This window comes from Podarcis liolepis (assembly GCF_965112155.1).
Source record: "Podarcis liolepis genome assembly, chromosome: 14".
Taxonomy (NCBI): Eukaryota; Metazoa; Chordata; class Lepidosauria; order Squamata; family Lacertidae; genus Podarcis; species Podarcis liolepis.
Window position 1 is genome coordinate 17,479,376 of NC_139569.1, and position 12,766 is coordinate 17,492,141.

The window sequence follows — 12,766 nt, forward strand, 5'->3', positions numbered from 1 at the left end:
CTGGATTCTTCACCTATGATCATCCTCACTGGAGAGATTTGTCAAGTTCCATCTGTGGATGCTTTTTGACATGATCTAAGGTTCTGCCTCTTCTGCTTAGCCTTTCTTGGTGGTGGTTATTGTTGTTGTTTTTAAAGTTTTGGCCTCTCTAGATTTTTAAAAAAATATTTAAGCCTCCCTGGTTTGATCTCTCATGCTGTTCTGGTGTTTATCTGGTGTTAAGTTTTAATTTGTATATTCTGTTTTGATAGTCTTTTTTTTCTGTTGCCGGAATCCATTTTGTGAGGATGTGGTTCTAAAAGGTGGAATATAAATGTTTAATATAAATAATAACACTGAGCAAAACTCAGGAATGATTTACAAAGGGTTTGCGTGTTAAGTTCTTGTGACGTGCTTGACTTCTGTGTAGGACACCTTATAATGTGTGAAGTCCATAATGCACAGCCGTGTCCGCATAACCTCTAACAGTACTTATTTATATGTGCGTTCTAGTTTCACCTTGTTGATATCTGCAGCAGGTGAGCCTCTTTCGTGTCCCAGCTGTACCTGGTTAAATAGTGCTGCACCTTTTCCCTTACAATGTGTACCTGTTGCTAGTGTAGACTGAAGTACCTCATATGCTTTATGTACTGTTTTTCTAGGGAGCTGCAGGATGTCATTATTCTGAAAGTGCACGCTAAATTACTCCTTCAAGTATGAGTCCCATATAGATTGCAATAGTTATTGACCACGTTATATTATCTAAAAACTTGCTCCAAGCCCACAGGATAGAAGGGTTTGGTTTTTTAAAATTCAATCAGTACAAAAGCATGCATATTTTCAGAGCTGAGATTAATGGATCAGTCTGTCTGCATCAAGGATGGAGATTTTGTGGCCCTCCAGATCTTGCTGGACTACAACTCCCAACATCCCTGACTACTGGCCATGTTCACAGCGGCTGATGGGAGCTGGAGTTCAACAGCATCTGGAGGGTCACAGGTTCCCCATCCCTGTTCTAGATACATCAGTCACTCTAGGAACTGAAAACAGGTTTTTGGAGTGAATATTGTGTGACAAGAATACACACACATGTATTTGTGTGTGTGTATTTGTATTTCCTATATATTAATAGCGAACTTCTAGCAGAAGCCCCACTACACTGGCAGAGGGCCAGTTATGCTCCCTCCTTGGCAAGATACAAGCAGGCAGAGAGCACAATAAGCCTAAACAAGACTCTAGTTCTCACTAAGGTGCTAAACCTGTGGCTGGGCTGTACCGCTTCATATTGCTGGTAAGGGCTTAGGCGCTTCAATGTATTTATAAACAGGGTTTTGTTTTTTAAAGCAAAAAGCCCAACATCCCTCCTCTGCAGTGTTCTTTCCTTACAAGGAAAGCCCCTCCTGGCACTTTCTATCAGTTGCAGAAGTGGGGAGTGCAAAAACAGCATGGTTGCAAAGTGAATGCTAATGGACATTGTTGCTAAATATCTTTCGCAATGACCCCCAGTTCATGCTGCGACTTCTGTTTGCTCACATGGGGCGGCCTTATACCCTGATGCACAGAGTCCTTCTGGCTGCAGGACGGAAGCAGCCTGCAAACTGGGGGCTGTGGTACTTTATTATTATCGTATTGCTTGATCATATGCTGGCATTGAGCCGTTTTGCAGAGGCAGGACAACCCTGCCAATAGAGCCAGGGATCTTTCTTTGCACTGGAGCAGAATATTTCATTCCGCAGATGGCACCGGAGGCCAGCCTCCCCGGACAGCTGCTGAAGTTCCAGCATTCCAGGCTAGCCTCCTCTGCTATGATACTCCTTCCCTCAAAGAATTCTAGGCGCTGCATTTTATTAAGGGTGCTGAGAGTTATTAGGAGACCCCTGTTACTCTCACAGAACCACAAATTTCAGAGTTCTCTTTGAAGAAGGATTGGTTGTTAAAAGACACTGAGGATTATAGCTTTGTGAGGGGAGTAGGAATCGCCTAACAATTCTCAGCACTCTTAACAAACTATGGTTCCCAAGATTCTTTGCAGGAAACCATGACTTTTAAAGCAGTATCAATGTGTCTTAAATGCACAGTATAGATGTGGCCTTAGCTGGCCAGTTCCAGTGGGAACTAGCCACTGTTGGGGGTCAGGCACTGAAAAATAGAGCTCTTTGTGGCCTGCTCCGTGGCCCCTCAGCAAGCTTCCTATCCCATTGCCAGTGCTCAAATAAGTTTCAACTGCCAATCCCAATGGCTTCTATATGTGGCGTGGAGAGGTGGACACCATCTTGGCTTTTTGCCTCAGGCAGCAAAATATCTTGATCTGGCTCTTAAGGGGGTCATGTGAGATGCAACTATAATTTAGTTAAGAATTTTTGCATACTGCCCTTCTTCTTCTTTTTAAATACCAAGTAAGTAAATAAATCGTGAGGACACTTAACATTACAATTTAAAACCAAAATATAACAATATACAGTAAAACTCAAAGTCAATAAAACAGTCGAGCAAAGTGGAAATTCCTCCCAACAAATAGTTTTATTAAAAGTTTCCATTTACATTTGTTCAACTGTTCACTCTCTATGTGATCCAAGTACTTAAAATGCTTCTACACAAAAGTGGAAAAAATCTATCAATACAAATTGTTCTAAAATAGGAAACCATTCCTAGGTGATCATTCTGAAAAAAGCTAGACATTAGTTCACTATAAGAACTTTGTTTAGCTGCTGTTCTTCCAGACCAGTCCTAGCTGCAAGACCAGACTTTGGTCTTTCAGTTTTCAGCAGCTCCCTGTGCGAGGCCAAAATTCAATGCCTCCCCCCCAGCCCGCCTCTTGCCTTTCGTTCTGCTCAGTTTACTATGTCATAGTTACAACGTCCTGCAGCACCCCCAAGGCTCAGCGCCCAGTGCGGTGGAAATGGTAGCACTACCCTAAATGCTTTTGCTAGCTGTGCTTCACCTCTCACAGAACTACAATTCCCAGCACCCTTAATAAGCTAGAATTCCTAGGATTCTTTGCAGGGAAGGAGTGTGGTATGGTTTATCTATATACTGCTTTTTAGCTTAAGGCTCCCAAAGCTGTGAACAACAATATATATTAATGCCAATACAATACAATCAATAAATCAAAACAAAATAAAGTAGCATCAGAACTCAGCCACAACTACAGCTCCTTTAAACAGGATTTGAGTATCACCAAGCGCAGTGCACTGGAGATGGCAGAATTCTTCCATTCTACTTTGGTTCTTTGTGGGAGTGAAGAACCAGCATGTTGGAGTTTATTCTTACACACTGTGTTAGTCAAAACAGCACATTCCTAGGCATGTTTACTCCAGAGTATCACACTGCAATTCACAGGGTTCACTCCCAATAAGAGCACATTGTACTGTAATCCTAATGTTGCAGCTTTACATGCATTTACCTGGGAATAAATCCCATTGAATTCAACTGGATTTCCTTCTGAGTAGACATGCTAATCCTTTATATATACCCCCAACCCTTTGATGTATTTATGTATTAGGGAAAGCTGGTTGATCTAGCATAGTATTGTCTACATTGATTGGCAGCGGCTCTCCATAATTTCAGTCGAGAGTCTCCCCCACCCCATTCTGGATATGCCAGGGATTTTCTGTATGCAAAACTATAGCCCTTCCTTTGGAGAGGTATGCATTATAGTTTGCATGTTGTTTAACAGTGCCTTGCTTTGGATTTATAATATTACACTGTAATTATTATTTTTTAACCTGACACCCTCACCCCCACCATTGTGCATCTCTCAAGCGCCCAGCTGAATGATCCTCAGCTTACAGTATCTTAATAGCTCTCAATAAATGTTGAAAGCTGTCTGCTGCTCATGGTGGTGAAGGATTAATAGCGGTTTGAATCTACATAGCTGCAGCTCAGGCCAGCGAGTGGATATCTGTGTCCTCTGCCAGGTGCAAAACAGGGAGGGAATGGCAATGAGCAGGGATGGGGACATGAAGGCAGAGGGAGCTACTTGCATTTCTGGATTTTGTGAACTGTGAGGTCAGTCCGCAGAACTTGCCCCCATTTAGAGATTGGTTGCCAAGAGCACCATTAGAAAAGCAGCTGGACTGTGTAGTGCAGATTATTGCATTGGTTCCGAGTTAAATGACAGAGCTGCTGACACAGGCCTGTAATACAAAAAAGAAAGAAGAAAGAAAAATCTTAACATCCCTCTTACAGCCCAGTCGACTACAGCTTGCGGATTTATGGAGGAGAAACCGGGGGAAAGCAGCATTCTGCCTGCGTGAAGATCTTGAGAGCGTTTGTATGTGATTTCTGCCTCTAGCCGGGTTGCTTTTGTAGCAGAAAGCGATCAGAGGGCATTTAAAGGTTATCAATTGCTATCCGACAGCAGGAGATGCAAGCAGTTTGGCGGAAAGAGAGGATTTACTGCAAACACACGGGATTTCAGAACACCCCCTGCTACTTTTCAGCAGGGATGTTGATTTTTTAAAAAATAATAATAATAGTAATCCAGGCCTGTGGGTACCAATGAAATTGGCACAGTCCTCTTAATGAAGAGGAGGTGAGCCCAGCTTTTGGGAGGACAGGATAAATTTGCTTCTGGACAACATTCTGAGCAAAAGTGGATCGAGCAATGAATGCAAAATTTAACTTTGTATACTAGACTAGTTTTACTATGCGCAACCACATACACCCCTCTATCCTCCATCCAGACAAGCAAGAGACATTAGCAGAGTTCAATGGCATATTTTCGCAAGGCAAAAGCATGGGGTGTTGTAGTAGGGCCAATGAGGGGGAGAGAGTTTGAGGGCCAAACAGAGAGGGCCACATTTTGGGCCCAAGCCTGAGGTCCCCCACCTCTGACGTAGGGTTTCTCGGAGCTTGGAATCAGATATATTAACCAAGAAAGTGACAGAGCCAGTCCAGAATTCAGAGGAAGTGGGTTGTTGTGGACAGCTGCCAGTCCGGCTCAGCTCTAGCATAACACGGTATTCTTCCTGCAGGTTCCCTTTGATGTACTCCCCCCCCCCCAGTTTGAAATCACAGCCATAATGAACCTTGCCAACAGGAATCATAATGACATTTCCTTGGAATTCTTTCCCGTGTGGAATTTGCGTAATGAATTTCAGTGCCAGAATATGACTTTAAGAAATGAAGTCAGTCCTCCAAGCAACTGAGGTTGGGTTTACAGAGTGGCTTTAAGGAACTCCTGTACTGTTGGTGTGGAGAAGCCTCTCTGCTCCACATTCCTCAAAATGCCCAAGTGGTGTATATCCTAGTAGTTAGTACAGTGGTGCCCCGCAAGACAAATACCTCGCAAGACGAAAAACTCGCTAGACGAAAGGGTTTTGCGGTTTTTGAGCTGCTTCGCAAGACAAATTTCCCTATGGGCTTGCTTCGCAAGACGAAAACGTCTTGCAAGTTTGTTTCCTTTTTCTTAACACCGTTAATACAGTTGCGACTTGACTTCGAGGAGCAACTCATAGAACGCGGTGTGGTAGCCTTTTTTGAGGTTTTTGGTGATTTTTGAAGCTTTTCCAAAACTTTTCTGACACCGTGCTTCGCAAGACGAAAAATTCGCTAGACGAAAAAACTCGCGGGACGAATTAATTTCGTCTTGCGAGGCACCACTGTATATAAAAACGTACAGGCCTCATTGACTCACTCCCTGATGTGGTTATCAAAATGGTTAAGACTGTGACTGCACACTTTAGTGAGTTAGTCAGTTGTGGGGAACCTTTGGCCCTCCAGATGTAGGTGAACTAATAATACTAATTTATTATTTATACCCCACCCATCTGGCTGGGCTTCCCCAGCCACTCTGGGCGGCTTCCCAAAAAATATTAAAATACTGTAATACATCAAACGTTAAAAGCTTCCCTAAACAGGGCTGCCTTCAGAACTACAACTCCCATAATCCCTGGCCATGCTTTTTGGGGCTGATGGAGTTGGAGTTCAGCAACATCTGGAGGGCCAAAGGTTCCCCACACATGTGGTAGTTAATGACCTTGAACAGGAGTCGCAAATGGTTTTCAGCCCAAGGACCCTGTAGACCCAGGGCCAAAGTGAGTGCAGGGGGAGTTTAAAAGTGGTCATGACCTCATTGTTGCATGGCTCAGTGGTATAGCATGAGCCTTGCATGCAGATGGTCCCAGGTTCAATTCTCAGCATCTCCAGGTATGAGCTCTGGAGAGCCTCTGCCAGTCAGTGTAGACAATACTGGGCTTGATAAACCAATGGTCTGACTCAAAATAAGACAGGCTCCTTTTCCTAATTGCAAGCTCCTAATACTGTCTTTCTGCTTTTCTACAGTGTTTTTATGCTGCCTTTTTATTTTTTATCCGTTTTTATTTTTAAATTAAGCAGTAGTGCTTAGAAACTTGAAGTAATTTTAATCTGCTTTAGTATTTTAACTTTTGTATGTTTTAAAGTAGAGTTGCAGGTTTTTTTCTTGATTTTACTGTTTTGCCTTTTGTAAACCACCACGGGCCCCATCAGCAAGCAGAGAAGGTAAGTTTAGAGTTGGGGAGTCTAAAAAGTTTGAAAAACACTGAAGAGATTCCTCCCTCCCTTTCAGCTTTAAGACACAGGTTTCTTGTTAATCAAAACTTGGAGACATCAGAAAAGAAAGAATGAAAAGCTTGTCTCTATAGGCACTCAAGAGAAGGGGGGGGGGGAGGTGTGGAAACTTCCCAGCCTATCTGCAGCTTGTGAGGCTGTATCATATGATTCAAGAAAGACCAGATCCTTGCAGCCAAGAATGAGGAAGTAGCCGAGCAGATAAACTCTCTTCCTTTTGTCCCTTTTGCCTTGAGGGTTGGGAAATCAGAAGTCACAGGCAGTGACTTCCAAGAATGGATTACTGCAACGCACTGTATCTGGAGCTTCCCTTGGGCCTGATCTGAAAAACAAAACAAAACGGTAGCTCAGGGGTCGACAAACTAAGAGCTGCGGGCCGGATCAGGCCCAATTGCCTTCAGGATCCGGCCCACGGACTGTCCGTGGATCAGCATGGGAATTCTTCTAGTTTGGGCTGTGCCTTTTTTTTTTCTGTGCCATTCCATTCCCCCCCCCCACCGCTGTGGTGGCGCCTCCTCCCTCCCTCCCTCCCTCCCTCCCTCCCTCCCTCCCTCCCTCCCTCCCTCCCTCCCTCCCTCCCTCCTCCTGGCTTCTTCCCACCCTGCCTAGAGGAGGAAGGGGGCTGGCCTGATCTGGCTGAGCGCCATTTTAAGCAACCCCTCTCCGGAGCCAGCCCTTTTGCTCTGCCCATCTTCCCTGCGCCATCACTACTGCTGCCCTGGTGCTCCTGTGGGCCAAGCTCGCTCTGCCTACCCACAAGAAGCTGTGGCGGCAGTGGCAGCCCCAGGGAGGGTAAACGCAGTGGCTGGGGCTGGGGCTGAGGGGTGGGGAGGAGGACTACTTGCCCCCCTCGCCTCTTCTTCCAGCTCCCCGCCCCCCGGTGCCACATTTCCAGCCCGCCAAATGGTTTGAGGGACAGTGAACCGGCCCGCAGCTAAAAAAATTTGCTGACCCCTGCGGTAGCTAGTGCAGAATGCTGCAGCACAGTTGCTGACTGCAGTGATGACACCTCTGTTCAGAGACCTGCAGTGCTTGCAATTTGGTTACCTGGCCAAGTTCAAGGTGTTACTATTAGCATACAAAGTCCTTAATGGATTGGGATCAGTTTACTTGTGGGATCTCCCTGTATGTACCCACTTGACTGCTTCAGTTTGCAGAACTGGTCCTGTTAACAGGTGCCACACAGATCTGCTTAAAACATTTTTGTATACGCAAGACTATCCAGATAGGTAGAAGTTACATGTGATTTGTCTCTTTTTATTAGCTACTGTTAATTTTAAGCAGCCTTTGAATGCTTTTAAATACCTATTTTAAACATTATTATTGATTATTTTAGTATTTTGTGGAAACTGTTTTGTTACAGTCAGGCTGTATATTACTTTTGTTAATTAATTAATGAACATTAGGGCCCTCAAATGCAGGACAACTGCCTTAACAGTTTCTGAAGTAAGTGAAATAATACCCACGACTATTGCAAGTGGTTAATTATAAGTCGCTTTGCTAGCAAGCACAGATTATAAAGAAAATCAGTACACAATTAAAAAATAAATAAATAGCAACTGGGTTTCTAAGATGCATATTTGAGTGAGACCCAGAGGCTACTCCTTTGTCCTGGCTTGAGCTGTTGTTTGCTTTCTTTTCAAGAACCGTTTTAACATTGGCTTCTTCAGAGGGAGAAAATAGAGAGCAACACCCAATTGATTAGGCCAGCTGGGTCAAATTTTGGTTCCTCCTCTCCTAGAATTTCTTCCTCACTCGTAACTGGTCTCATTTTGGAACAATGATATAACTTTAAGAATTGGTAGTTAAATGTGCTTGCTTTCCTCCTCCCTCCTTATTCTCTTTTCCTTTTGTGTCATATCAACCTTTGGGCAGGTATTGTCCTGTTCTGTTTTTATTGGTTTAGTTAATGTTAGAGGGAGTCAACCATTGCAGGTCAAGAGCTGCTAGTGTTCCACCCAAACAATTGAGGTATATACAGCAGTTACTAGCCACCAACCATCAAAAGCCATTGAGGAGCATTTAAACAACCATCTTACTAGAAGGACTGTAGCTCAGTAGCAGAGCATCTGCTTTGTATGCAGAAGGTCCCAGGTTCAATTTGTGGCATCTCCAGGTGTGGCTGGGATAGAATCCTGTCTGAAACCCTGGAGAGCTGCTGCCAGTCAGTGTAGACAGTACTGACCTAGATAGACCAATGGTTTGCCTTGGTATAAGACAGTTTCCTATGTTTTCCCATCTTACTGCCATCAGCTCCGAATAAGGTTAATAGCAAAGCAAACATATAGAGAAAAGTTGGCGTTGATTGCCTTAACAAGATTAATGGTGTTTCTAGTTTTGTGAGGTCAGCTGAGCTACTTGCCTTTCCGAATAAGTCACTGGTGACTTTCTTGGTTAGCCTCTATATCAGTGTTTTTCAACCTTTTTTGGGCAAAGGCACACTTGTTTCATGAAAAAAATCACGAGGCACACCACCACTGTGTGCGGAGAGGGAGATGTCAGAGCCCCGCTGCTCTCTATGGGGAATCGGATGAGAGCAGACCGCCTGTCCGCTCTCATCCGATCCCATCCGATCTGATCCCCACCCAGGACGAATGGGAAATAGGGTGGACACAGTCCAGCGCCCGCCTAGTGGGCGAAAATTTGACTTTTTTTAAAAAAAAACCTTAGGCTTATTTTTACTCATGACAATATTTGTTAAAAATATTACATCTGCCTTTGAGAAGAGAGAGTATCATATTTTTATAATGTGGAAAAATAAACTCTACAGACATCCCAAATTGGCACACAGGTGCTTTAAAATAACATCCTCTCACAGGATAATTCCAAAGGGGTGCTTTGCTCCCACCCTGTTTACCCAATTATTCTTTAAACACACTGGACTGCATGAATGGGTATAAGACGAGAATACCTAAAAACAGTAAAATGTTTATTTTCTTAGAAAAAAAAGAGGGATTCAAACTGATTGTGGTCACAACGTCCATCTGTTTAACCTTGAAGTCCCCCCCCCACGCTCTCCTTCCTCGGCGCCTCTCGCTCCCCGGAGAGGCCGCCCAGCGCGGGGCTCTCGCCGTCTGCCTGCCTGGCTGCCTGCGAGCTCGGCGGGCAGCGCCTCCGTCCGCAGCGCCCGCCTCTCGGCTCTCGAGTGGCGCTCGCCCGGGAGGACACGCCAGAGCCTGGGAGCTTCTTCCTCCGCCCCCCGGAGCCGGAGCGCCGCTTGGAGCGCCGAGGAAGGAGAGCGCGCCGGGGGGACGGACTTCAAGGTTAAACAGATGAGAGCCGCGAGGCGGGCGCTGCGGATGGAGGCGCTGCCCGCCGAGCTCGCAGGCAGCCAGGCAGGCAGACGGCGAGAGCCCCGCGCTGGGCGGCCTCTCCTCGCCGCCGCCGCGGCACACGAGGCAACATCTTGCGGCACACTAGTGTGCCGCGGAACAGTGGTTGAAAAACACTGCTCTATATAATCAGGATATTCTGTGTGTTTTATTTTATTTTTTAAATGTTCCCTTTGGAACTCATCAAACAGGAAGAACAGTTTCATATCTTTCTTTCCTCTCTCGCCTCCTTTTCGACCATTGTTTACGTTTCTTTTGTTGCTGGTCAAGATCTGTTTTCTGCTGGGAAAACACCAAGCCTTGGTCTGGGTGTTTGTGGAAGCTTTTCTTGTGGGTGAGCCAGCGTGACACCGAAAGCATGGAGGTTTGCAGTAGAAACACAGGCCGGCACATTCCATTAGAAGGGATCTGGGTGGGACCAAAGCATTCTGCAATTGCTGGTAAGGTCACCAGCGTAAGACACTGATTATAGCAAATCCTTTCTAAGGAATGAAGGAGAGTTGACAGGATAAATACCGGCTGTGTCCACTCATTAAAGCGAATGGTTAGAAGCAGCAGCAACCACTGCCTTGGTCACAACCAGCCTGGACTACTGTAATATGCTGTACCGGGGGCTGCCTTTGAAAAGGGTTCTGAAGCTACAGTCTGGTGCAGAAATGGTTGGGGGTGTTACTATTTCTGTAAAATCTCATTCATGCTTACATACATAAAACCCAGCAATTAATAAAAAATTGTCTGTATTAGAACAATACAAAACCACAATATAGACCGTTAAATGGCAGTATTGAAACAAGGCAGGCCTTGAAGCAGAAGGTAGTTTATAAGCTTCAAAAGCCATCTTTGAGGAAAGAAACTTATTAAAATGGGAATAGACCAGTTTAGCCCAGGTAATTTCTGCAGGGAGGATATTTAACAGTATCGGTGCCACCACCAGAAAGGCCTAGTCTCTTGCACCTGCCCATCTTGTATTACATGAAGACACAGTAAAAAGTAGATGCTTGGAAACTGATATTAAAGCTTGGGCAGGGTCATATAGGAGTTGGTGGTTCTTGAGTTATTCTGGTCTTAGTCTGGGATAGAAATTAGATGTGGGCACAGATAATGGTATCAGGCATTGCTTTTTTATTATTTGCTTCAGCAATGCTTCAGCTACTCAGAACATATAACATAGATTAAATTGCCACTTTAAAATAATGCACAACAATCCAATCAGGTGTTAAGACTACCAATGGAAGCCTGGGTGAATATCCAGGTCTTTAACTGAGCTACGGCCTTCCATGATTTCTGTCAATCAAAGAGGCACAAGAGCAGGCCATGTCATTACTATCCACCCCCTTAAAATCCTTCATGGGACTGGAGGGGAGCCAGACCCTTAGTCCTATTAAGGACCTTCTTCCCCAGTGGCTCTCTCACCAGTGTTGCAGATTAGGAAATGGAGCTCAGTCATCAGCCGAGCATCATGAAATGACCTTTGCAGTAAGCATGGAAAGAACTGGCTGGAATGGGTTTTGCGAATGTTTTACAGGGATTCTCTGCAGATGGCTTCAGAATGGCACCCTGTTCCACAAGCTGTCCTTTGTTGCCATGGTTACTTGCTAAGATAAGTCTGGTGGGGCCCTGTTTCAGATTCAGTTCACCCAGAATAACACCTGTTGACAAACCAAACAGCTAGAAAGGTACGACACTGAATGGAACTGTTGATTTCTGGGGTTTTATACATGGTCTCAGCTGATCTTATTAGAGCTGCAGAAAGAACATAGAGGGTAGGACAGCAAGCTAGTCGGCTGGTGGCTGCATCACCGACAAAGTTTCACAGAAGGAAATTCCTTACATAGTTGGTCTTTCGGGGGGCATGACAGTGGCAGAGTAGCAGGTGGCAAGTGCTTATATATACACCAAGGGTAACAAATTCAGTACCCTCCAGTTATTTCTGGACTCCACTTCCATCACCCCCAGCCAGCATATCAGGGATGATGGGACTTGTAGTCCAACAACCTCTGGAGGGTACCACATTGGTTACCCAGTGAGAGCCAGTGTGGTGTAGTGGTTAAGAGCGGTAGTCTCGTAATCTGGGGAACCGGGTTCGTGTCTCCGCTCCTCCACATGCAGCTGCTGGGTGACCTTGGGCCAGTCACACTTCTTTGAAGTCTCTCAGCCCCACTCACCTCACAGAGTGTTTGTTGTGGGGGAGGAAGGGAAAGGAGAATGTTAGCCGCTTTGAGACTCCTTAAAGGGAGTGAAAGGCGGGATATCAAATCCAAACAACTCCTCCTCCTCCTCCTCCTCCTCCTCTTCTTCTTCTTCTTCTTCTTCTTCTTCTTCTTCTTCTTCTTCTTCTTCTTCTTCTTCTTCTTCTTCTTCCCCCTGATGATGGAGGGTGATGATGGAGGGTGATCTTCACTCAAAGGTTCCAGGACGGTTTATGGCAGTTAAACACAATATTCAAAGCTGTTTAAAACAAATCACAGCCATAGAAAGCGAGTCTTAAAAATGTAAATCTCAGATGTCAAGCAGGATTGGGGTGGGTACGGAAACCTGGCCTACAAACCCCAGAAGTTTCATTCTTGCAACAGACCTCCTCTGCACGTTTACCATGCAAGTCTGGAAAAGGAACCGTCAACGAGAAGTTCAGGGCAGAGTCATGCAAAAAACAGAAATGTGGAAAATGATGGTGTCGCGCAACCTTCGGTACTGCCCCTGGTCTAAAGGAAGCAAACTGAGCTCCAGGCCTGATACGGCTTCAACCAAATCCTTGCCTGTTAAAAACAGAGGATGTGCAAAGCTCGCTGCCAGCTCTTCTGCTGCTACTCACATTCTTTGACCTCGCTTACCCTTCCTCATTTCAGAGGATGTGATCTTGATTAAGGTTCTCTGGTTGTTGTTGTTGTTTAGTCGTTTAGTCG